The sequence below is a fragment of the Lynx canadensis genome, chromosome A2 (genome assembly GCF_007474595.2).
Source record: "Lynx canadensis isolate LIC74 chromosome A2, mLynCan4.pri.v2, whole genome shotgun sequence".
Classification (NCBI taxonomy): Eukaryota; Metazoa; Chordata; class Mammalia; order Carnivora; family Felidae; genus Lynx; species Lynx canadensis.
The window spans coordinates 95,640,724-95,667,712 of NC_044304.2; the positions used below are offsets into that span (position 1 = coordinate 95,640,724).

Here is a 26,989-nt window from a genome sequence, read left to right on the forward strand (position 1 = left end):
CATTTCCCTGGAAAGGGCATAAATCCTTGGTTTAAAAATTTCAAATATCACACTAATCAAAACTGAAATTTTAACTTTTTTTTTTTTTTTTTTTGGAGAGAGGAGGTATTTTAAACAGCATTAGTAAACTACATCATCATTAAATGATACAGATGAACAAACATTATAATTAAGTCTGGATGGGCAAATCCGGTATCTTCCATAAAATTCTACAACTAATTTGAAATTTAAGTTTTAAAAGCAAAGCCTTTGGTAGTCAAAAGCATTTTTAAGCCCAGGGACAAATTTTCTTTACTTTCAACCACACATAACACACTATCCGACACATGAGATGCTCACCACATGCTTGAATAATTAAACAAACCACCTGTAAACAAGCTGTAAATTTGACAAGAATGTAATATAAATACTAAGAAAAGGCTAACAAAATGCTATACATAGTCTTCTCACTTTTAAAGACGGAATAAACATGCCCTTCAAAGAAACTAACTATAAATGTGCATATAACCCATTACTAAAATGCCGGGTTGACTCTCAATTATCTACTTTGCATCCTACCTCTTGAATTTTTTTTAATTTTTTTTTTCAACGTTTATTTATTTTTGGGACAGAGAGAGACAGAGCATGAACGGGGGAGGGGCAGAGAGAGGGAGACACAGAATCGGAAACAGGCTCCAGGCTCTGAGCCATCAGCCCAGAGCCCGACGCGGGGCTCGAACTCCCGGACCGCGAGATCGTGACCTGGCTGAAGTCGGACGCTTAACCGACTGCGCCACCCAGGCGCCCCTGTTTTCTTGAAATTCTAAAGTCTTCTTAAAGTCACTGATGTGACTTATTCTAAAAAAATTATTCTGATTAAGTAAAAACTCCTAATAAATTTATTAAAGATAAGGCCATTAATCATATGAGTGTCATACTATGACCAATATACTTGCTATCATGCATGAATCCGACACCTGGGAAGTTTATCAAAACAACCCTTTCCGTTTGGTAATGTGAGGCAACTACCATTTATTCATAGGTTCCTTTGAACATCTTCTCTCCATTAATCCCACATACTTTTCCAGCTTTACTTTTTCCTTCCTTTTGAAGAAGAAAAAGAAGCTTCTTTCTATATGTTTTCTACTTTTTTTTTCTTTTTAAAAAAATGCTTACTATTTATTTTGAGAGAGAGAGAGAGAGAGAGAGAACGAGCTCCTGACCGGGGGGAGGGGAGGGAGTGGGTGGCGCAAAGAGAGTCCCAAGCAGGCTCAGCCCTGTCAGTGCAGAGCCCAATTTGGGGCTCAATCTCATGAACTGTAGATCATGACTTGAGCTAAGATCAAGAGTCGGACGCTCAACTGACTGAGCCACCCAGGCACCCCTGCTTCTATTTTTGTAATACAATAAAACCACAGTGATGTACTAAACTCAAACACAAACAAGGGAACTGCACCACTATAGCTGTGCTCCTTAAACATCACTTTAAAAATGCTTTCCACTATAATGAATGCATTTCCTTCATGAAAAAAAATACATTGTTTATCACTGCCTCAGGTCAACACTGATCTTAGTAAGTCCAGTTCTTACTGTGCTTATAATCTGTAATTGACAGGGACATAACTGGAGAATAAAACGATCATAAAACACTGCTGAACCAAAGATCACCCGCTTCCAAACCGTTGTTAGTTACCTAACAGCCGCGGCAGTATGTTATGTTGCTTCATTTTACTGAAACCATGTTTTCAAACACTCTTCGTATGACACAATTCAAGAATAACATCTAACCCACCCAACTTATTTTCCTCAATGTTGTGTCACTCTCTTCAAGATATAAAGACTCACTGATGGCACCTGCAGTGATTGGGACTCCACATGTGAGAGCTAGGCAAAGGTGAAATCATGGAAGCCACTGCCAACTGCTGTAAATCATAAGCCATGGAGAAAAGGCACTAATTTTAATTGGCAATTGGTAAAATGTGGAATGTTAAAGAGACACATGTGATACTGCATAGTGTTTACCATTCTTGTATAAATTTTAATGTATCTTCTTAATGTATTCTCGACTAGGTAAAGAATGGTGTTAGGTAAGAAGGCTCATGCTGGTTCAAGGAGATAATTCTTTTTATTTCTTAAGGTGCTATTATTTTTTGGGTGGGGGCACTTTCTGAAATCAACTTTTAGAACCTTATTTTATAAGTGGAGATCGCATTTTTCATTTTGTACTAACATTTCTTCCCTAGAGTTTCTTTCTTTCTCTTTTTTTTCTTTCTTTCTTTCTTTCTTTCTTTCTTTCTTTCTTTCTTTCTTCTTCTTTTTCTCTTTCCTTTTCTGTTCTTTTTCCTTCCTTCCTTCCTTCCTTCCTTCCTTCCTTCCTTCCTTCCTTCCTTCCTTCCTCCTTTCTTTCTTTTTCTCTCTCTCTCCCTCTCTCTCTTTCTTTCTTTAGAGGGCAAGGTAGAGGGGCAGAGGGAGAGAGAGAATTCCAAGTAGGCTCCAGGATCAGCACAGAGCCCAATGTGGAGCTTGATGCCACAACCCTGGGATCGTGACCTGAGCAGAACACTCAGGGGTGCCCGGGTGGCTCAGTCTGTTGTATCCCACTCTTGACTTCGGCTCAGGTCATGACCTTACGGTTTGTGAGTTTGAGCACAGGATCAGGCTCTGTGCTTATAGTGTGGAACCTGCTTGGGATTTTCTCTCTCCTCTCTCTGCACCTCTCTCTCAAAATAAATACATTTAAAATAAAAAAAGAAAAGAGAAGCATTCAACCAACTGAGCCACCTAGGCACCCCTTCCCTAGAGATACAATTCAGACATTCGTATCTTCAAAGCAAAAAATCATCAAAATACAAGATTAGCATAGCATGTTAACATCCTACATATGCATGTAGGTTACATATGCATATTTTTTATTGGTTTCCAAACCACGGGGAATTTATGTAACCAAGGCTCTCCAAGCTTTTATTATTTGTATGCAACTTCAGAGACAACCAGTTTATCAATTTATAATGTAATGGTCATGATCAGGGTAAATGATACCCTTCCAGTGAATAAATATATGCCAGTCATTGCTGGGGAAATTTAGGTCTCTTTTATGCCCCAAATACAACTATCTAATTATCTAGAGAATCAAATTAAAATGCAGTATTCAGAAGGTAGCCCATATAATGGGTATAATCTAGATGATCTTAGCCTAAATTTATTCTTTGTGCTTCAATAAAGTACAGTGACTCCAGATACATTTTTCCACAGATGCAATTATTTCTTTTCCTTGGTCAGTGCAGAAATAGAGTAATTTGTACTTCGGAAAGTACCTTTATCTGTTTACCCATGAAGAAAGCTTCCTTTTATTTGCCTTTGTCTTGTTTTGAATATATAGTTCACAGTTTACAAAATTTTCTAATGGCTACATTTCAGCTTATATTTCATCAGGTAACATTTGAGAGGATATTTTTATTTTGCAGGTTAGTACTATAAATTTTCACTGTTGGCCAAGTCAATGGTAGTGGATAGTTTTCTTATAGAGCATGATTCTAAATACAATGAGTAGACGCCTGCTAGCTCTAATCAACAGGTTGTACCTCCTGTCCTTTTCCCCTATATTTGAGAACCACATACTACTTACTGTCTATGGCCTCAGGAAACAGACCACACAGAATTACTGGAAAGAAAAGAAATATAGCATCAAATTGGTCCTTACTTTCCACCCCTCCCAAGAGGCCAAAACATTTCAGTGGCTAAGTTTTCACGTTTTTCTTAACTAGAATGAAACATGGGTTTTAGGAGAGTAACTAACTTAGTCGAAGGGAGAAAGTGACAAACGTTACTGATTTAGTTGAAAGGAGAAAGCAACAAGTAACATAGTATCTTCAAAAAGTATAACAATTTTGTAAAGAGTATGTATTAATGTTGCATAGGCTTAAACTCAGGAAAAACACAGGTCAGTCCATTATCTACAAATTCTTCATCTTGGCCAAGAGGTCTTCCGAGCTTTCACCAGAATCTCCCACAGTCACCTCAGGTACAGAATCTCCTTACTTTTCGGGAATTGTATATACCACTGTAATTCCTTCAGGTAAGTCAGGAACTGGACCTGAAGAATTTCCTCTTCTGAAACCTCAGATACCAACTCAATACCTCACTCACTGTCTTCATGTATTGTCTCTTCCTCTTCTTGAACAACCTCCTGTTTGGGCAGTGCTGCTACCCTTTTCTTTTATCCTCCTGCTGCTTTCAGCAATTTCTTCTTTTTTAAAAATACTTTTAAAATGTATTTTATGTATGTATGTATGTATGTATGTATGTATGTATGTATGTATTTATGAGAGAGACAGAGAGAGCATGAGTGGGCAAGGGGCAGAGAGAGAGAGAGTGGGAGAGAAAGAATCCCACCAGGTGCAGAGAGAGAGAGAGGGAGGGAGGGAGAGTGCAGAGCCTGGATTGGGGCTCCAGCTCACCTGAAGTGGGGCTTGAGCTCACAAACCGTGAGATCATGACCTGAGCCAAAGTCGGATGCTTAACCGACTGAGCCACCCAGGCGCCCCGAGGATTTTCACTTTTAGGAACAAAGGAGAAAAGTGAAAATAGCATTCAATATTTGTTTTGTAGTGAGCCTTTACAGAGACAGCATGCACCCCAAACAGTGAGAGGTGGCACCCCCAACCTCTGTCCTCACAACTATACTCAGCCTCTAGGCATCAAGCCACCATAGCTTTGAATTGTTTCTGAGAGCATCTGTGCTTTTTCTCGATTTATTCTGTGCACCCATGAGCAAGATGTGTCCCATAGTATCAGAAAAGCCGAGGAGAGGTTATTTTTTGGGTCTGGGAACACTCAAAAAATTTTCCATATAAATTAATGGTAATTGCTTCTTCACTTTACACCACTTCAGCCTACAGAAGGTTTCATAGGAACAGTCTACTTCCAAATAGCAGGAAAAGCCTGTATTCATCTTAGGAATTTTAGAACATAATATTTATGATGCTTTTTTGTCTACAATGACTCCCTCTGGAATTACCCCAAATCAAATAAATAATAGTCACTGTGGTGGGCAATAAAGAGAACATAGATGTTTTAATATAACAAATAAGTCTCACATAAAGCAACTGAGCTAAACAAGAACTGAAATCCCTGGTATTTGGCAGGAGGTTAACAATCTGTAATATATTTATATAAATCAATGAGGAATGTGGCCGGGCTGCCTATAACCCCTACACTTGCAAAACAAAAGAGCCAGACAGGTCTGAACATTTGAACATAAACACTGGAAAATAACTTCAACTGTATGATTTCTTGTGTTGACCAACATCTTAAGACTTTCTAGAACTTTTTTTTTTTTTTTGCTATTCAGTAAACTGACAAAAATACCACTTCAACTATTACATGCTGTAGTTCCATAAGAGAAATATATTCACACTGTGCTGAATATGAGCAAAATATCTCAGATGACTTTTAGAGGAAATGAAAACTACCATTCAATATGTATCCATTAGAGCTGTGCTTAATGTGATCCAAGCGAATATTCAAAAAGTAGAAGTGAAAAGTGGTTCTCGGCATTTACTAAATTTTTGAATCCAGTTTAGCTATGCAAAAGGCAATCCAAAAAAGGCAGATAGGTCATTACCATTTCACAATTAAGTCAGCCAAAGCCCCTAACTATCCCATAAAGTAAGTTCTCTCCCAGTCTCTATTGTCCTGACCCCTCAGCTGCAGGGCAGAGAGCAAGCACTGCGGTCCCAGCACAGCTCTCAGCCTTCCAGCTGTCCTAGTGATGTAATTATCTCATAACAAAATATCTCCGTGAATTAACTCTGCATCCTACCCATTGTAATTCTTAATGACTGCTTCCTGTTCATGTTTTCCATTTAACTTGCTATTCTGGATCTACTGCATAGGCAAGTTGCCTTCATCTAATGGATGGGATTACATCCAATAGGTTTGGGATTTCCAAAGATTACAATTTACAAAGGTCTCCCAAACAACATGCTTTGTAAACACAAGCCCTGCCTTTCTGTTGTGGTTATAATAAAAGGGAAATCTGCATTATTTGCTGTGATTAAACTTTGACCTGTCACAGGAAGTTCTAGGAGGATTTTTTTTTCCTGTCACTTTTTTTTTCATACTCTTGAATGTTTGGACATCAAATAGTTCAAGAGCTGAGAGATGTCTGGCACAGCTGCCTAAGGGCCCTAAACAAAATTTTTTTGAACTACAGCCAGTCTTTGGAATTGAGAAGTATTCTTTTTTATCTCCTTTTCTCTATTGTCCATGAAGCACACTCTGTGCCTATAGCTTCTTGCATGGACCCAATTTATGTTCATGCATCCCACTTGCCCTACACTACTGGATCCTTGCCAGGGTGTTCTCCTTTTGCTCATTAAATATGGACTGTGTGTGCACTTGTTCTAAACCAACACTGAATGGTGTAACTCCAGAGGTATTTGCCACCAACAATAATCAGCATGCTTCCAGAAGGAGCTTGCCATTTCAGCAGCATCCATAAACATTTATGAGTACCTACCACATGCAGGTGCGGTACTAAGTTTTAGAGACTACAAAACATCTAAGATGGGTACTGTCTGTAAGAGCCTTACTATCTAGCCAGGGGAGAGAAGACTGACATATAAAATCATAAGTAATGACGTATGGCTGTGTATTAATTCCAAATAAATTCTATAAATATAACATGAAACTTTATATATCACATCAAAGCAAATTCTTTCTACGTGCTATTACAGTAGACATCTGTGATGTCTGCCTTTCCAACACCTATTACCTCTTCTATAAACCATATCCTCATTTTTTTGAGGAACCACTCCTACTCAGGCAATATGGTTTTGGGGGCATGAGCGCAGCATGGCATGTAAACCTACCCTGGACAAAGAGAGTGATAATGATTGATTCAGGGATGGACAGGACCGTGTGAATCAGTCCCAGGACTTTAACTGTAACTTCTGGGAGGGTAGAACTCTCTTTATCTGACATTACCAAACCGGCAACATATAAGCCCGCAGCTGCCGATGGCTGTCATTGCCACCACTTTAGTGAGCATACCATAGGATGCAGCCAGCAGGGAAAAGAGCCAGAGCAGAGAAATGACAGGCAAGAGACTTTGGTTAAGTACTGGCCCTACCTGTGCCTGATATACCCTTGGATTTATTAGTTATGTTAGTAACATTGGGTTGGGCTTTTATTACTAGCAAAAACAAACAAAAAAACACAACAACAACAGAAAACAAAAACAGCCTTAAGACATTTATACATATCTTAGAAGGGTTAAATGATTCTGAAACATCAACATCTGACCTCAAATATGTCTTATATATTAGACAAAATGAATTAAGGTCAAGCATATAAACAATAGTAGTTTCCTCTAGGTGACTGCACCAGTCCTGACTTGCTGGGGGAAAATTTACCTTAAATGGTCCCTCCATGAGCATGTCCACTGGGCTGCACTGGGCAGCCCCAGAACAGACTAGTTCATCTCTCCCAAGGAACCATGCGACTTCCTTTCAGGATTCCCATTTGAGGCTCCTGGTCTGACTACAGAAACATTTTGTGGAGAAAAAGCAGAGAAAGGCAGAAGACACAGGGATAAGTTCATCGCAAACAGGAATATGTAACCTAGAACAGGAAAGGACTCAGTGGGGTAAGAGGAAATGAGGAGGCAAGGAGAAGTATTTAAAAATAACATAAAGTTTAATTTAAAGGCTGAATCCAATGCTCAGAGATATGTTCTCCTGGAACCCTCAATTAAGCAACCCCACCACCTATTGCTGAAAAGGGGACATGCACAGTAAAGTGGACCCTTGCACAATGCAGAGTTTTTAGGGGTGCTGACCTCCCTGCAGTCAAAAATCCATGTGTAACTTTTGATTCCCCCAAAACTTAACTTCCAATAGTCTACTGTTCACCGGAGGCCTCACTGAGAACACAAACAGCTGATTAACACATATTTTCTATGTTATATGTATTACATACTGTATTTTTAAAATAAAGTAAGCTAAAGAAAATGTAATTTAAAAAATCATAAGAAAGAGAAGATACATTTACAGTACTATATCAGAAAAAAAAATCTGCATACAAGTGGGTGTGCGCATTCAAACCCGTGTTATTCAAGGGTCAACTGAAATGTCAAATTGTAATTCTAAAGCAGGGAAATCTCTTTGTGTTCATGTTGTTAAGTTTAAAGCTACCATAACCTGACAAGTGAATGCAAAGTCAACCTCTTTTATTTATGAAATCACTTGATTCTTTACAGCATAAAGTGTGTTCATAAGAAAGTTTTGTGGTTCATCATCTTCCTGTTCATCCTCAGAGTTTCTACTAATCTGGTTTCAGCGTCTATCTATATATGTGTGGCCATCCGGATCTATGAGTTAATATCTTTGCATGCATTAATCAGAAAATGTTTTACAAGCTAAATGGGAATCCCCCAAATTGGGCAAGTTTACAAGATATGACTTGCACTACAGTAAATATTTAAAACAGAGCAAACAGTAAAACCTGTATATATGGAAACACACTACTACCATATGAGAGCACATAACAACACAAAATTGGTATACTATTAGCTAGGCCCCAAATAAGCTTTCTGGATGTCCTAATGGGAATATGGGGTGCCTGTATACTACTGTGTTCATATTCAAGATGAATTCCTGAAATGGACATTAAACAATAGAATTTAAACTTCTTTCACAGTCAGTCCTGCAGCAAGCACTTCTTACCCAACCGTTCTTTAAACTGTTAATGCATTTTGTCTCAATGAAAGGCAGAGAGAATGAGGTAGCAGCATCACTCTGTTATGCCAACTATATGCTATTATGGGAAAAAGGAAACGCTACTTTAGCGCTAAAACAAATGAGGAAATCATAAAAACATATCTGTTCTCTTAGAGGGCAGAGAATGGTAGCAGAGGCAAATATTCGATAAGTGTATTTTAAGTCACCATGCGAGTCAATCTACCCAGAATCAAGAGAGAGAAAACAGGGGTAGCTAGACAATACTGAGCTGATACTTCTGCTGAGTCCAGTTCCAATACAAAATAGTTGTTCTGTAGGTTCAAAAAACCATAAAGTCAACTCCATAGAAAGAAGAAACCTGCAAATTAAGAAAATCAGGGACTACTACATATTGATTAGAATAAACCCCATTCAGCAACCCCAGCTATAGCGCAGGAATGAGATCCTACACTTTTACCTGTTGAGGTCTCCCCCAAGACTCAATTACCTCACTTTTAGCCTTTTTCTTACGTACCACCTGGCTTCAATCAGCCACCTGACATACATAGATAGATATGCTGGTCAAAATAAGGGCCTGACAAGAGAGAATGGATTAAGAGACCTCAAAAACTGTGGCCTCAAAAATTAAGAGACCTCAAAAAAATTTGGTGTGAAGGTGGGGTTCAGGGGCCCCCAAGTCTTAAACCCTACTGGGAGGTCAGAGGTTGCAGACTACAAACTAAAAACAGGCTTAAACTGTGTGCCTCTCCACACTTGTGTTCATCCTGTTCTTTTAATTCTCCATGACACCCAGAATGGTACCCAGTACCGCATCTAACACACAGCAGGTGTTTAATAATGTTTACTGAATGAACTAAAGTTTTCAGAATTGTAACTCAGGGAAAAGTCAGCAGTAAAAGAAAAGAGGGGATCCTCAGAGACATCACTAGGAAATAAAGCATGGCACTCTGAGTAAGCCACATCTTGTAACTGGTGGTAAATGAGGACACACACTAATAAGTTGCATTTATTCCTTAACACTGTTAGTTTGCTCCCTATCTACTGTGTAATTCTACGTATTTAGAATTCTTTAGTCTTCACAACAACACTATGAAATGGTGCTCATTTTATGAATAAAGAAACAGATGTATATAAACAAATGTTCACGGCAGCATCATTCATAATAGCTAAAGTAGAAACAACGGAAGTGTCCATCAACTAATGAATGGATAAACAGAATGTGGTATATCCATGTAATGGAATATTATTTGATAATAAAAAGGAATGAAGTAGAGATACATGGTGTGATATGGATAAATCTTGAGTAGGCAGATCCATAGGGACAGCAAGTAGATTAGTGGCTGCCTGGGGCTGGAAGTTGGTAGGGCAGGGAGAGGTGGAAAGGAATAGAAAATGACCACTAATGGGTACTGGGTTTCTTTTCAAGGTGATAAAATGTTCTAAAATTAGATCATGGTGATGGTTGCACAACTCAGTAAATACACTAAAAACCACCGAATTGTTTATACAGATAAATTTGATGGTATGTAAAGTATATCTCAATAAAATTGCTTAAAAACAAAAGGAGAAAAGAAATAGCCAGAGAGAGGTTTAGTACTTTGCCTAAAGCACACTACAGTAAGTGGTGGAGACAGGATCTGAAGTCAGGCTATCTGCCTCCAGAGTCTGATTTCCTAACCAATCCTGCCTCTGTATGTAGGGCAGCATTTGGGTCAGAGACCTCTCCACGGCAAAGGAGACACACTGGCTGGCAGGAGCTGTGGTAATGCCAATCCACAAATGTCTTTGGTAAACTTGGATATAGCAGTATATGCTTTACATGCTGGGCTGAAAAAAAAATGCTCAGAAAATTCACAGAAAAAATAAAGCTGAAGACTACTGATCCTCCCTAGGCCCCCTTACGTCTTCCCCTTAACTAGTTAGAAAAATGACACACTTCAGTTCACCCCACAGGGCTTGAAAAAGATATTCTGATCTCAAAAATATAAGAGTTAAATGATATTTTTGAAAGCAAAGTCAACAGCTCTGGCTTGAGTCAGAAAGAGTGCTGGATTCTGGAAAACTTTCAACATTCAGTTCTGTCTCCATTTCTGACCTGTAAAAGCCCTGTTCTCCAGCTTTGGGCCTCTCTTGAGGAAAAACGACGAATCAGCCAAAACTAGGCAGCTGTCTGTGCTGAAGACTGTCTGCTGGGTCTTAGAAGAAAACTAACCAAACTTTACCTACACCGTAAGCCAAAAATCTTTCATAATCACATCCTTATGAGGTGAGTAAATTTATCCCAGCACTAATTCAGGTACTTAGGATTAGGTTCTTATCTAATAAAACAACTACTGAAGTTAGTTCCTTTTAAGGAAACATAAATGACTGTAAACATATGAGAAAATGTTAAACTATGGTAATAACTTAAAGAAACATAAATGAAAACATTAGCGATATACTGTTTAAGCCCCTCAAATTGGGTAACAAATTTTTATAAGATACACTGGCATAGCATCTGTGAGTGTTTGTGAAATGGACCCACATCACTGTGGGAGTACAAATTGGTAAAACAAACAAACAAATAAAAAAAAAAACCTTTCTGGAGAGACAGATACACAAATTGATAGAGGATTCAAATTCATATTTATTGAACATGGAAAGGCATTCACAATATATTATTAAAAGAAAATGCAGGTTTCAAAAGAGTATGTACAGCGTGATTCCATATATATAAACAAAATGGTATAAAGATAAACCAAGAATGGCACCTGGGAGGCTCAGTCGGTTAAGCGTCTAACTCTTGATTTTGGCTCAGGTCACGATCTCCTGGTTCATGAGTTTAAGCCTCACATCCGGCTCCGTAATGACAGTGCGGAGCCTGCTTGCGATTCCCTCTCTCTCAATCTCTCAAAATAAAATAAAATAAAATAAAATAAAATAAAATAAAAAAGATGAATCAAGATGCTAACAGTGTTATCTCTTGGTGATAAGATTACAGAATTGCTTTTTCTGTTATTTGCCTACCTAGACTTTCTATAATGAGAACTTAAACAGTTTTTAATAAGAAAAAAAAAATCCCCATTTCAAAAACAAGAATTATAAAAGCTTCTTTTCTCATTTAAGTTTTCTTCCTTCCATCACTCATATACTTTTCTTCAATCTGCTCCTGAGTTACTGAGAAAATCCCAATCCTCAATCCTGAAACCGCAGTTTTAAAAATTAAGTATGTTAACAACTTACGGTCTTAAATTTGTTCTAGGAAAAAAAATGTGTATGCATTACTGCTTCACTGAAGGTATGTGATTTTAATCTTTCTCCAATATGGAGTAACTCTGTAAAGAATGTGGGAAAAATAAAATTACCTTTCTGATGCCTGGCTAATTGTCAGGTCAAAAATAACAGAATTACCATGAAATATAAGAGAAACAATGACAGCTCACGAATTCTTCAAGTTACTTTAATGTTTGCCATACAAGACAAGGTAGAATTATGGAATTTTGAAAGTATGGGGAGCTTTAGAGATTATCTGGCTTTGTACTTTTATCTTATAGATAAGGAGACACAGGTCAACAGAATGCAGAATGGCAAAACTAACTAAAGAAATAAGATACCTGGGTCTCATGAGTAAGAATCCTGTGCCCTTTCTAATATAATAAAGTATAAGCAACCACAATAACGAACACATGTTTTTTAAAAGTCATTATAAAAATTAACATCTAACATCTTACCTTTTAAAATTAGATCTATTCAAGCAAAATTTCCAAGAACTACTGTGTTAAGAATTCAGAAAGGTTCTATAAATATATTTTAAGAACACCATCAGGAAACTATATTAAAAGATAAGAAAAACAGAACATAGTTGGAAAAGTTGAAAGAACTGTTATCTCTATCAACTGCCAAACTCAGGCATCTGAAATTAGGCTGCTTTGTTCACATGTAAAAATGTAGAATACTAAGTTATGATGTAGTATGCCTACATAGTTTTATTTTAGAGTTTGATCTTTGTTCTAGGAATATTTCACATAATAAGGTGAATATTTCATGGCACTGAAAGCAAGACATTCATAATATATTAATGAAAGAAAATGCAGGTTTCAAGAGTATATGCACTGACTGCATGCAGCCTGCTTGGGATTCTCGCTCGCTCTCTCTCTCTCTTTCTCCCCTCCCCACTTTCACTCTCTTTGTCTCTCTCAAAACAAATAAACTTAACAAAAAAAGCTTAAAAAAAAAAATACGGGCGCCTGGGTGGCTCTGTCAGTTGAGCGTCAGACTTGGGCTCAGGTCATGATCTCATGGTTTGTGGGTTCCAGCCCTACGTCGGGCTCTGTGCGGACAGCTCAGAGCCTGGAACCTTTTTCAGATTCTGTGTCTCCCTCTCTCTCTGCCCCTCCCCTGCTCATGCTCTGTCTCTGTCTCTCAAAAAATAAATAAATGTTCAAAAAAATTAAAAAAAAAACAACTAAAGGAGATAAGAATGTGGAAGTGTAGCTGCAACTACATGTCCCCCAAAGAAGAATTTTTCTTTTGCAAAGAACCGTAAGAACAACTCATATTGGGATTCTATCAGGTGACTGGGTGTTCCACATAAGTGAATATTTTCGATACCTGATTCCTACCCATCTCAAGCCCTCACACTACTTTTAAAAACTAAAGTTTTGCGGCACCTGGGTGGCACAGTCGGTTAAGTGGTTCAGTGTCCAACTCTTGGTCTAGGCTCAGGTCATGATCTCACAGTTCTTGAGTTCAAGCCCCGCATCAGGCTCTGTGCTGATAGCATGGAGACTGCTTGGGATTCTGTCTCTCTGCTCTGCCCCTCTCCCGCTTGTGCACATACTTACTATCTCTCAAAATAAATAAATAAACTTAAAAAAATTTTTTTTAATTAAAGTTTTTAATGGAATTCTCTACAGCATGCACTGAATATTTTCTTGACTTTTTAATTTTTTTTTAACGTTTATTTATTTTTGAGACAGAGAGAGACAGAGCATGAGCAGGGGAGGGGCAGAGAGAGAGGGAGACACAGAATCTGAAACAGGCTCCAGGCTCTGAGCTGTCAGCACAGAGCCCAACGCGGGGCTCGAACTCACGGACCATGAGATCATGACCTAAGCTGAAGTCAGACGCTTAACCGACCAAGCCACCCAGGCGCCCCTACTTTTTAAGCACACTATACTGATTGTGTTCTACTGATGGATAATTCATGATCATTATTGTTATTATGAAATGACAATAATTTAATTCAGCATTATTATTATGATCCTTTATTTGAGTGCTTTCTAGGTACATAAACATGAGGCAAGGCAATCCATACTGAGACAGTACAAATCGAACTTTCAAAAAGCAAAAAAGGAGTCTGGAAAGCAGCAAGAGATAAGCTACTCACCACCTACAAAGGAAACTCAGTAGGATTAATAGCCCATGTCTCATCCAAACACTGGAGGGCAGAAGGCAGTGGATGCCAAATGTAAAGTGCTGAAGGAAAAAACTGTTAAACGAGAATTCTATATCCAGAGAAACTATGCTTCAAAGATGAAGGTAAACTCCAGGCATGCTCAGCTAAACAAAAGCTGCAGGAGTATGTGGCCAGGAGACCTGCCCTAGAAGAAATGCTACAGGGAGTCCATCAGGTTAAAATGAAAGGGCACAAGAGAGTAACTCAAAGCCACATGAATCAAATAAGAACACTGGCAAGGGTAATTAACTACACACATAAACATAAAGAAAACCAGTAATGTTGTAGTTTGGTTTGGAACTTTTTTTTTCCCTAATATGATTGAAAAGACAAATGCATATGGCGACAATTATAAATCTATGATAATGGCCATACAATATATAAAGATGAAGTGCATAACAATCATAGCATGAAAGGGGATAGAGCTGTACAGGAAAAAAGCTTTCAATACTATAAAAGCTAAGTTAGTATTATTTCAAACTAGACTGTTTCAAGTTTAAGATGTTAATTGTAATTCCCAATGTCACCACTAAGAAATGCTTTGTTTTCAAACTATCTTCATGATCTGAGAAATATTTTCTTGAATCCCCTCTCTGACCTATCATTTATGAGCCCCTAGAGTAAAGCGTGGGACTTTACACATGCAAACTCACTGAATTATTTCAATATCTCTATTAAGTGGGTACTATTATTCTCATTTTACAGACGAAGAAGCTGAGATAAACAGTAATTTTGTCCAGAGTGATAGCACTGTAAGAAACAACCAGGATTTCAATTAGAACCTTCATACGCTTTTTTTCTCCTCTTTGATCTGTACCTTCAGTATCTAGAATCTCATGATCTTGTCTCTTCCTACCCAATGTACCACCAACCACCTGTGCAACAACAAATGATAATTATCTCCTTCATGGTCAAGACTTCATAGAACTCTTGGGGCGCCTGGGTGGCTCAGTCGGTTGAGCGTCCGACTTCGGCTCAGGTCATGATCTCACGGTCTGTGAGTTCGAGCCCCGCGTCAGGCTCTGTGCTGACAGCTCAGAGCCTGGAGCTGCTTTGGATTCTGTGTCTCCCTCTCTCTCTGCCCCTCCCCCGCTCATGCTCTGTCTCTCTCAAAAATAAATAAACATTTTAAAAAAAATTTTTAAAAAGACTTCATATAACTCTAAAGAAAGGCTGCAGAATCTACAATCTATCTCTCCAAAACAGTTCTCTCCCCAAACCCCATACCCAGTCACCTTTTGGACAACTTCAACCAATATTCTGAACATCTCAATTTCAAAGTGTCTAGAACAGGGCTCACCCCCCTTGGTGAATCACACCACCATCCAACCAATTTCCTAATCCCAGAAACCTTCAAGTAATTTTAGGTTCTTTCCTGACCCTCTACATTTAATCAACCAGCAACTGCACCACCTAAATACTTCTCTATCCACTGCTACTTCCTGAGTTCAAGTACTTATCACTCTTGCCTAAATGTCTATGGAGGGATCCTGTTCTCTGCCTCATAGAGATTTCTTGTACTCAGCCCTCACTCTGGCCAATAAACCTTTCACAGTGTACATATGATCATAATACCAAACAAACGCATGCAGCCAACAAACATTTATTCAATATTTGTTATTTTCTAGCTTTGTACTGGGTGCTAGGTATAGAAAGATCTAGGGATAAAATACATTTTTTAAAGCTGTTCAGAGTCTAGCGGGAATGCAGATATAAAATGATGAATTATCGACTAATCTGGAAATGCTGAGGTAGAGATACATAAAAGGGACTTTAAGAGCAATAAAGAGGGGCACCTAACTCAGACTTGTAGGAAAGTGTTTGTGGAGGAAGTGACAATTCAACTTAGACAGGAGTTACCCAAGAATGTGGTAAAGAAAGGGCATTCAAAACCAGGAGAAAGTGTGAACAAAGGACAGCAAGAAATCCCACTGGCGGAAAATCTTGTATGCCATAAGGAAATCTAATCCCATAGTAAATGGATATCTACTTTTGATTTTTAAGTAGCTCATTCTGATGAGCATGGAGAAGAGGGGAACAGTGGCAAGAACACTAGTCAGGAGACTGCTGCAGTTGTACAGGGAAAATAAAGAGGGCCTGTCCTAAGGAATTGGCAGCAAGGACGGAGAGGAGAGTACAGATTCCAGAAATATTTAGGAGGTTGAATTGGCAGGACTTGCTAAGTGTCTGAATGTGGCGGGGGTGGAAGGATGAGGAAGGAGGAGAAGCCAAGGATGACTCATAGGCTTTTGACTTTGGGGACTTGGTGCCACCCCATGAGATACAGCAGTGTTCCCAGACCTTTGGTTTTCAGGGAACTGTAAAATTTCCAACAAATTTTGGGCTCTGACAGAATGTTGTCAACTAAAGACCTAAATATACCCTACCATCCACTATCAACATCATTTCATTAGAAAAAGCACATTTTAACACCCAAAATGTAAACAGATTTTGCTTTCTGAAAAATTTACCACAGGGCCCTTATTTTTCTAATTTTATCACAGATGATAGAAAATTAGTACCAGGCCTCAGACCAAAGCTGGGAAGCCCTGAAATGGAGATATAGCAGAAGTCCGTTCAGCAGTAAGATGATGAGTTGAAGGCAGAGGAGAATATAGTCCCTGCCCTCACTAACTCTCTAGCCCTAAAGAGATGTCTATCTCATATATATTAAGGGTTATAAAAGAGTTCCAGAATTATGGGGGCGCCTGGGTGGTTCAGTTGGTTGAGCGTCCGACTTTGGCTCAGGTCATGATCCCATGGTTTGTGAGTTCGGGCCCCACATCGGGCTCTGTGCTGACAGCTCAGAGACTGGAGCCTGCTTCCGATTCTGTGTCTCCTCTCTCTCTGCCCCTCCCCCACATGCACTCTGTCTCTCTCTGCCTGTCAAAAATAAAGAAAACTAATAAAATAAAATTAAAAAAAAAAAAAGAGTTCCAGAATTATGGAAACCCTGTAGAGGAGGCACTCAAATGTGCCTAGAGGGTAAATGGCTGGGGAGCAGAATCTCTAAGGATGATCTGGAATTTGCCAGATAAACCAAGGAAGTTTGGCATGGTCCGGGCAGAAGGAACAGCATGTCCAAAGGTATGTAGGTATGCAGGAAAATTCATATTTGGGGAACTGTGGATAGTTTGGCATGACTTGATGATTATCTTGGAAAATGGCAAGAGAAGAGCTGGAAAAGTACACAGAAGTGAAATTACAGAGGGGTTGGTAATCCAGGCTAAGAAGTCTGTAAATTATCTGATGAGCACTGGGAAGAATCAAATGATGACCCAGTAGGCGAGGCTATGGCCAGATTTACCACCTGGAAATACCATTCTGACTGCAGAAGAGAGGTTGGACTGTAGGGGAATAAAACTGGAGGTCAGGAAACCAAGTTCAAAGTGTCTGCAAGAGCCTAGGTAAGAAATACAGATATATTAAAGCAAGTGGAACAGTAAAGAGAGAGACCAGTACAACCAACAGATATTTACTGAGCTCCTACACTCTTCGGGGGGGATCAATGTCAATCAGACAAGATCCCTGCTCTCTTGGAACTTATCTTCTGTTTTGTTGAACCAAAAGAGAATCATAGGGGTGCCCGGGTGGCTCAGTCAGTTAAGCGTCCGACTCTTGATTTCAGCTCAGGTCATGAGTTTATGGTCGTTAGATCGAGTCCCGTGTTGGGCTCTGCGCTTGGCATGGAGCCTGCTTACGATTCTCTCTCTTCCTCTCCCTCTGCCCCTCCTCTGCTCGTGCTCTCTCACTCTTAAAAATTTAAAAATAAAAATTCCCTTTCTTTAAGAAAAAAAAAACAAAAAAAAAACCAAAAAGAGGATCATAATTTACATAAATATTTTGCAATTTAAAAATTTGACAATGTATCAAACGCTTTCACAAGTCTCTACATATGTGTACATATGATAAAACCATTTTTAAGATGCACTAAATTTACATAATTTATTAAACCATTACCCTATTCTTATAATGTTGGCTCATTACCCTATGATAAGATCCTGTAAGTGACATTGCAAAAAATCAAAAGTTAAATATTTTCCTGAATCAAAAAATATATATTTTTAAAAAGCTCTGGATTCAAATGGTTTTACAGAAGACTGCATCAATTTATACTCCCATAGTAATATCTAGGAGTAGAATCCAAAGGATTTGTTGATCAACCAGGATGTTCAAGTTGAAAGAAGGGAAGAAGATTAGAATGATTTTCAGAGTGCTGGTTTAGGCAACATGGTAGATAGTGGTATTATTTCCAAACAGTAGAAGAAAAAAACAGAAGATATGAGGAGTAATTAATGAGTTCATTCCAGAAGAGATGAACTGGATGTTTGTGACACTCAGGTGGTAATGTCCAGTGAACAACTGTAAACACATAGTTGGAGTTCTGGACACAGGTCAAGTAATATTTTGAAAAATTATCAGCATAAAGAGGAGACAGAATCTTAGGGGCTATAACATGCAACAAGAACAGCATCCCTGAATGAATCAGATGGGCAAGAAAACAGCTGACAAAATTACATCACAAAAAACAAGGGAATTAAGGAAATAGTTCCACTTACAGTAGCATCAAAAACAACAAAATACTTAGGAACAAACTTAAGAAAAAAAGTTCATTGTACGCTAAAAACTACAAAACAATGTTAAAAGATATTAAAGAAGATCTACAAAAATGGAAAGACATCCGTATTCATAGATGAGAGGGCCTTGAAACTGTTAAGAAGCAGTACTCCCAAAACTGATCGATAGCTTCAATGCAATCCATAGCAAAACCCCAGGCTTTTAGCAGAAATTGACAAAATCATCCCGAAATCCACACAGAAATGCAAGCGGCCCAAACAGCCAAAATAATCGTGAAAAAGAAAAAGATGGGGGACTTCTTGATTTTAAAACTTACTATACGCTATAATACTCGAGACAGTGTGGTACTGGCATAAAGATAAATAAACAGATCAACAGAATAGACTTGACGGTCCAGAAATTAACTCTCATATTTATGCTCAACTGATTGTCAACAAGTTTGACAAGACCATTCAATGGGGAAAGGACAGACTTTTCAATGAATGATGCCAGAATATCTGGATACTGACACGCAAAACACTAAAGTTGGACCCTTACCTCATAACATAAATAAAAATTAACTCAAAATGGGTCACAAATCAAACTGCAGGGCTAAAACTCTTTAGAAAAACAACATAAGAGAATATCTTCAGGACTTTGGGTTCAGCAATGATACCTTAGATAGGACACCAAAAGCACAAACAATAGAAGAAAAAATAGGTAAATTGGATTCATCAAAATTAAAGCCATTTGTGCTATGAAGGACTTAATCAAGAAAATGAAAAGACAGGGGCACCTGACTGGCTCCCTCGGTTGGGCCTCCAGCTCTTGATTTCAGCTCAGGTCATGGTCTCGAGGTTCGTGAGTCTGAGCCCCACACTGAGCTGTGTGTGGGCGGTGCGGGGCCTGGTTGGGATTCTCTCTCCCTCTCTCCCTTTCTCTCACACCCCTGCTTTTGTGTGCTCTCTCTCTCTCAAAATAAGTAAAATAAATTTTATAAAAATAAAATGAAAAGACAACCCAAAGAATGGGACAAACTATCTTTAAATCATATATCTGATAAGAGACTTGCAGCCAGAATATATAAATATATATAATAATATTATTATACTAATCAGTAATCAACAATAAAATAATCAATAATAAAAAGACAACCTAATTTAAAAATGGGCAGAGGTTGTCAAATACACCTCAATAAAGCTGAAAATAAAATAAAGTAAATAAAGTAAAATAAAAACAGGCAAAGGATTTGAATAGACATTTCTCTAAAGATATAATAAGGGCCAATAAACACAGGAGATGTTCACATCATTAGTCACTAGAGAAATGTAAAGCAAAACCATGAGATACCACTTCATATACACCAAGACCGCTAAAATTAAAAAGGTAATAAATAACAAATATTTGTAAAAATGCAGAAAAAGTGGAACCTTCATATATTGTTATGGTAGGGATGTAATTAGGTGTGGCCACTCTGGAAAACAGTTGGGTAGTTCCTCCAACTGTTAGGTATAGAGTTACTGTACGATCCAGCAATTCTACTTCTTGATATACACCTAAGAGAAACGAAAACATATGTCCACACATAAACTTGACCAGGAATGTTCACAGCTCCATTATTCATAATAGCCAACAAGTGGAAACAACCTAATGTCCACCAGCTGATGAACGAATAAATAAAATGTCACGTAGATACAGTAGCATATCATTCAGCCACAAAAAAAGAATGAAGGACTGATACACGCTACAATGTGGATGACTCTTGAAAACATTACACTAAGTGAAAGAAGCCAGTCATAAAAGACTACATATTGAATAGATTCCATTCATATGAAATGGCTAGAATCGGCAAATCGATAAAAACAGAAAGTAGACTGGAGGTTGCTTAGGGTGAGCAGTTAAGTAGCAGGGGGTGGAGGAAAATGGGGACTGACTGCTAACGGGGGTGGAGTTTCTATAAGGGGGAACGAAAACATTCTAAAATTAGATTATGGTGATGGTTACACAACCCTGCGAATACACTAAAATCTTTTAATCACCCACTTCAAATGGGTAAACTTTACGACATGTCAATTATGTGTCAAAAAGCTATTTGAAAAAGAAAAAGCAGGGGTGCCTGAGTGGCTCAGTCAGCTGAATGTCAGACTCAGGTCACGATCTCAGGGTCATGGGATCGAGCCCCACATCGGGTTCCATACTGAACTTGGAGCATACTTGGGATTGTCTTTATTGCTCTGCCCCTCGCTCTTTCTCTCTCTCTCTCTCTGTAAAATAAAAAAATAAAAAATTTTAAAAAAAGAAAAGAAAAAACAAGGAAAGAGACTGTTTCAAGAAGAGAGGAGTGGTCAATGCTACACAAGGCAATAAAGTATACATATATTTTGTTTTTTAAAAATGTTTTTTTTCAACGTTTATTTATTTTTGGGACAGAGAGAGACAGAGCACGAACGGGGGAGGGGCAGAGAGAGAGGGAGACACAGAATCGGAAACAGGCTCCAGGCTCTGAGCCATCAGCCCAGAGCCCGACGCGGGGCTCGAACTCACGGACCGCGAGATCGTGACCTGGCTGAAGTCGGACGCTTAACCGACTGCACCACCCAGGCGCCCCTATTTTGTTTTTTAAAATACTTCCATTATTGTTTCTTGCCAACAGGACAAAGTAGCAGTACAAACACCTAACGTTTATTGAGCGCTTACCCTGTGCCAGGCATGGTACTGAGAACTTTATCTGCATCTATGTATTTAAACCTCTTAACCTTATAATGTAGGCATCATCATCTCTTTTACAGATGAAAAGAACTAAGGCTGGAAGATTCGGAGATCACCCAGTGTCACAACACTTATAAATGAAGGAGCCAGAATTTGAACTCAGATAGTCAGGCAAGAGAACCCTCACTCTTGGGGCGCCTGGGTGGCTCAGCTGGTTAAGCGCCCGACTTCAGCTCAGGTCATGATCTTGCAGTTCATGAGTTCGAGCCTGGCATCGCACTGTCTGATGTCAGCACAGAGCCCGCTTTGGATTCTCTGTCCCCCTCTCTCTCTGCCCCTTCCCCATTCATACACACACACACTCTCTCTGTCTCTCTCAAAAATAAATAAACATTAAAAAAAAAAGAGAGAGAACCTTCACTCTTAACCACTGTATCCTCCTTTCCATGGCTTACGAGGATCCTCACAATCTCGCCCTTATTACCAATCTGTTCTCATCTTTTAAGTAGATTCTATCCATCCTGAAACACGTGCAGTTCCTGAAATGCGCGTGGCGTTTGCTCCATGCCTCAACACATGCGGATACCTCTGTCTAGAAAGCTCTTCTCTTCTCTTTCCATCTGGTGACCTCCTGCTCATCTGCAAAGACTGCTCAGGGGTGCGCATCTTCTGTGATCCTCACTGGTCTCCCTGCTGCCCCCAGAGCTAGACCCCTATATCTTACCACAACATACTTGATGCACTGGAGGCACTAGGCCTCCATCACCGAATGAAGAAATAAATGAATACAAATATTCAATTGTCCTATAAAAGAGCACACTGTATTTTTGGAAATAGCCTGAGCCAATTCTGATAAATTAAGTGGGGGATCAGGCTGAGTAATATTCTTTTGGGTCCAAAAAGAGGTGTGATAATAAAGTAAAGATGTTGATTTTAGGGTTTGGCTCATGAAACGGTTCTCAAGACAATTCCGAAAGAGTCTGAAAATGTTTTGCTCAATTAGAGGAGAGCTAGAAAACCGGACTGCATCCCGTGGGATAAGATTTATTTGGTCATATAAGTTCTAGTATGGTGCTTTTCATTTTTTTCTTTGTCTCATTATTTTCAAGTCACACAGTATAAGGCAATTGCACTTTTATTAAACATATTTCATTTCCTAAACAGCAAGCCGCTAAATGAGTTATCCCCATTTCCCCACTCATGCTTTCTTTCCTCGGTAACTATTTTGACATGTTAAAGAAATATTTTATTATCAGAGGGTGATTTTGCTTATTTCCAAAGAGGGAAATAATTTGCTACTCTTTAACTTAACTCTACCCTTAACTCCAAGGAAGGTCTTGCTCATGAAAGGAAAAACAAAGTACAGAATCTACGAATGTGTGATCCAATCGCCATCAAAGCAATTTACATTCAGCATATATTTGAGTTCATTTAGCTATCAGAGTAAAGCCTAAATCCCCCATGTATCTTGCCAGTACAAAAGTACACTTAGGCCAAAACTAGTCACAAAATGTTTTAACATGGCAACATGTTTCACTCTTCCAACATTTTGAGAAATTTCCAAGGAACTACAAAAAGAGAGCTTCCTGAAACAACTTTACATCTTCAATCACATCCTATATAAGCCCTACCCCAATCTGGATTCAGAGCCCCAACAAAGCAACAGAAGATAATTAAGTTGTGCTCCAGCAGACAGTTGATTTCTCTGTTTCTTCCAACCCTCAATCTTGACACACCAATAAGCCCGTCTGTGATGGCGCCCAATTCTCTAAGCACAACTACCCGTGGTACGTTAACGTAACTAGTTTTTCTTAATGTCAGAATTTTATACATTTTTACATTATGTGTATGCAAGGAGCAGATACTAAGGTTACATCGCGGTATTAGCCTGATAAGCACATTTCTGCTAATGTCACTGACTAGTTGCTTCCTGGCTGTTAACAGAATATCACTTCGAATATTCCCATCTTGTTGGGTAATGAACAATAGTTTTGAAAAATAGAACCTCAGGAACGAACATCCTCTTACAACCTCCAAAAAGTTATAGACATGTAGATATTTAATCACTGCCCTCTTGGCTTATACTTCTTTGTTCAAAGTAAAACCAAGAAGTAAAAGTGGCTACATATCCCCCTTTAACTAACAGAGAAATGAGTAGCTAACAAGTTGTTCTAGGAGGGCACAGTTTTTACTGACTTGGTCTGACAGGCTAAACGACAATAAACCCGATAGTTTATGCTGTCTCTGGTTAGTCTTTCTAATCACCCTCACAGAGTAACTTGAGAGATAATTATACTTGACAAGTGGCTAAATGTGTAAATACGGTTTGTTTATTGTATTTCTTTTTTTTTTTCAACGTTTTTTTTTTTTATTTATTTTTGGGACAGAGAGAGACAAAAATTTTTTTTCAACGTTTTTTTTTTTATTTATTTTTGTGTTTATTGTATTTCTATTGTTTCCGACCTCCTTCTTTGATATTTCACTTCTCTTTTCTTTGTTTTTCAGATATACAGTGTATTTCCCTTTCAGAATTAGAATATCAGTTTCTTAAAGAAAAACTGAGTTGGTAAGAGTAGAACATTTTCCCCTCAAGTAGATACATTATTCTTTAGATATTCACAAGAAAACCATCCGCGAAAATTCTAAAACATCCAAGCATACAGTTTATAGTTTAGTATTTGTTAAACACGGAGGTAAATAAAATACTAGGGAACTCTAAGATACTCCACTTATATACTAAACTTTTTTTAAATGCCACTATTAAAGGATGTGCCAAAAAGTTATCTGTAGGAGGTTAGTTTTCAGTCAGGGAGGTTAGTTCAATGAACAGACACAAAGGATGGGTAAGTAGGACATGGGACAGAAACCATTTTAGCCCCTGAACCAAAATGAAGGAAAAAGTCTAAGACTGAAGTGGATAAAATGAAAACATAAGGGATGAGGGTGAACTGCCAACAGAAAAGGCCCAAGAGACTATGACCACCTCAAATCTAAGGGACAGGGCTGTGGTGGCAACTAACAGAGCATAGAGGAAACAACTGAATGTACTTTTTAAAAAGCCTAGATTTTATCTTTACAGAAGCGAACTCTGGAAAGACCCCATTTGGCAGTGTGGCTCAGACCCTGTCACAGGTGAGGAGGGAGTTTGTATGACAAACAGATTTCTTCCCTACAGTCAAAATGGATGCACTGAGCACAGGGTTTGAGGCCATCAGACATTAAGATCATCAGCCCACGCCCTTCACGGGCTCCACACTCACAGTGCAAACTGTCCCACTATAATCTGGCTTTCTCACAGATAAGCATGCAGGGAAGGCAATGCCTTGGTTGGCAGATCTGAATACGCTCGAGAAGTACAGCTTTTACTGGAAAAGAGTAAATTAACATTTTGGTTCAAACTTCGGTTTCTTATGAGGTTGGCATGAGTCTGTCATCCCTGGATTCTCAATCCCTCTAGGTATACTAATAAAATTGGGCTTCCAGCCTTTAATGCCAGGCAGATCTTGGAACATGGCAACCACACCACAGAATTGGCTCCCTGTCTATGGGCAGCCAGCCATTATTCTGACAGACTCCTGAAAAGACAACAGTGGTTACCTTGACCTTGAGACATACTTTTTCTTCACACTGTAACAGAAATGTTTCTGCATTCTGACTTCTAATGCATGCAACTTATAAACTGTTAGAATAAAAACAATACCTCAGGACATATTTACAGGTTTGCTAGAACCTCTAAAGCAACCATCTCTTTGGGCAGCACATAAAGTACTTTTGAGAAGGCTAATTCTTAGCCTTAGTTTAGATTGAATTGTTTCAGTTATGAATTGCCTCATGTGATGGGAAATGCTGGAGGATGAGGACCAAATAATATAGAATCCCCTGCAGACCTTGTCAAACACCTCTTCCTTACCCTCCACTGACAATCAGCCAATTAATCAACAGTAGGTTCTTGGACACTTCTGATGCACTAACACTGGAGATATGGCAGTTAGCAAAATTGTCCCCACATGACTGGAATCACTGTCTTGAGGAACCACTGTAACTGATGAGTCTACTTCCTTGCTTGGGCATGCTAGGGTAGGAAGAAGATTGAAAATGACTCATCCCAAGTGAGATTCGACTTTTCAAGTGAATTTTGTCAACAAGATTACAGAGAATTTTGTTCCTGGCTTTAACTATTCAAAACACAAATATGTTCTAGTCATCTGATGTAAGACTAAACAAAAGCATTCATTAATAAAAAGCAGAGAAGACATAATGCCAAAATTTTTGTATATTTTAGCACTTAATACATTTATCTTCTGCCAGGCAAATGGCATGCAACTTGTTTCTAACTCAAAGAAAGATAATGGAAAAAACTGTTTACAGAAGAACAGTCTTCAATAATTCACAGCTTGATGATCTAATGAAATTACTTTAAAATGTCAAATGCCAAAATGCTGTATCAAATCTCCTTTTGCATTTCAACTCTAAGTTAACATTTTGATGGAAAAGGAATTCAACAAATAGTAACTGTTTTATGGAAGGCTCACCCACCTTTTACTAAGCCCAGTTAAGCATATTAATTATTTTTTAATACGGAACACTTCACGAATTCATGTGTCATCCTTGTATGGTGGTCATGTCCATCTTCTTTGTATCATTCCAATTTTAGTGTATGCGTTACTCAAGTGAGCATAAATTTGGACGGATTGGCTATGGAAGAGCTCTTTTATAAAGAGGTTTTTAAAATATTTTTTATGTATACTTTTTAAAAAATATATCACCCTAACAAGTTTTAAGTGTCTACACATAAGTTAAATAATCTACTCTAAGTACATGCCAAAAAATTATCTGTGTGTATATACATATATATATATGGCGCCCCAAGAACAATTTTTTTAAAGCATAAGGCTTCTTATGCATGCCTTTAGCACATTACAAAGCCTTAATTTATTGATGAATGAGGGACACTCTCTCTGTGGCTAAGGGACTCTAAGGGTATTGATCACTTTAGATTCTTCTACTTGTTCATAAACTTTAAAAAAAAAAAGAGGTGGGGAGGGCATCTGGGTGGCTCAATTAAGTGTCCAACTCTTGATTTTGGCTCAGGTCATGATCTCACGGTAAGTTCAAGCCCCATGTAGGGCTTTGCACTGTCAGTGTGGAGCCTGCTTGGGATCGTTCTTTCCCTCTCGCTCTCTCTCTACCCTTCCCCTGCTAGTGCTCTCTCTCCCTTTCAAAATAAATAAACTTAAAAAAAAAAAAGATTCTTCTACTTGTTCAGGTCTCTCTTAGGACAGACAATTGCTCCACTTCCTGGTCTTCGACACGTGGCTCTTCTTCCTCCACCCTCTCTATCTAATTCTAGATACTTCCTTCAGCTTTCACCTAGGACTCCCAATTTCTCCCTGCTATCTGCATATGGTCTTTTCTTGTGACAGAAGAAAATCAAAGCCATTTGCCTCATCCATGGGTCTTACATCCCTCGTGTTTCACAGGAAAGTATACTTCTATCCAAGGAGAGATGTCCCCCAACAAATGTGCCCTCCACACTCTGTTAAGTCCTCACATCATCAATTATTAC

At 38.6% G+C, this 26,989-nt stretch overlaps 1 protein-coding gene and 1 non-coding gene across 3 annotated transcripts in view; both read right to left on the minus strand.

Annotated features, from left to right (window-relative positions):
- Positions 1-26,989, minus strand: part of CDK6 (cyclin dependent kinase 6) — a 253,055-nt gene that overhangs the window by 183,391 nt on the left and 42,675 nt on the right. The gene's annotated exons all lie outside the window — the stretch shown is intronic.
- On the minus strand, positions 25,995-26,099 carry LOC115509491. The gene has a single exon (XR_003967387.1). It is a non-coding gene; the product is annotated as a U6 spliceosomal RNA (small nuclear RNA).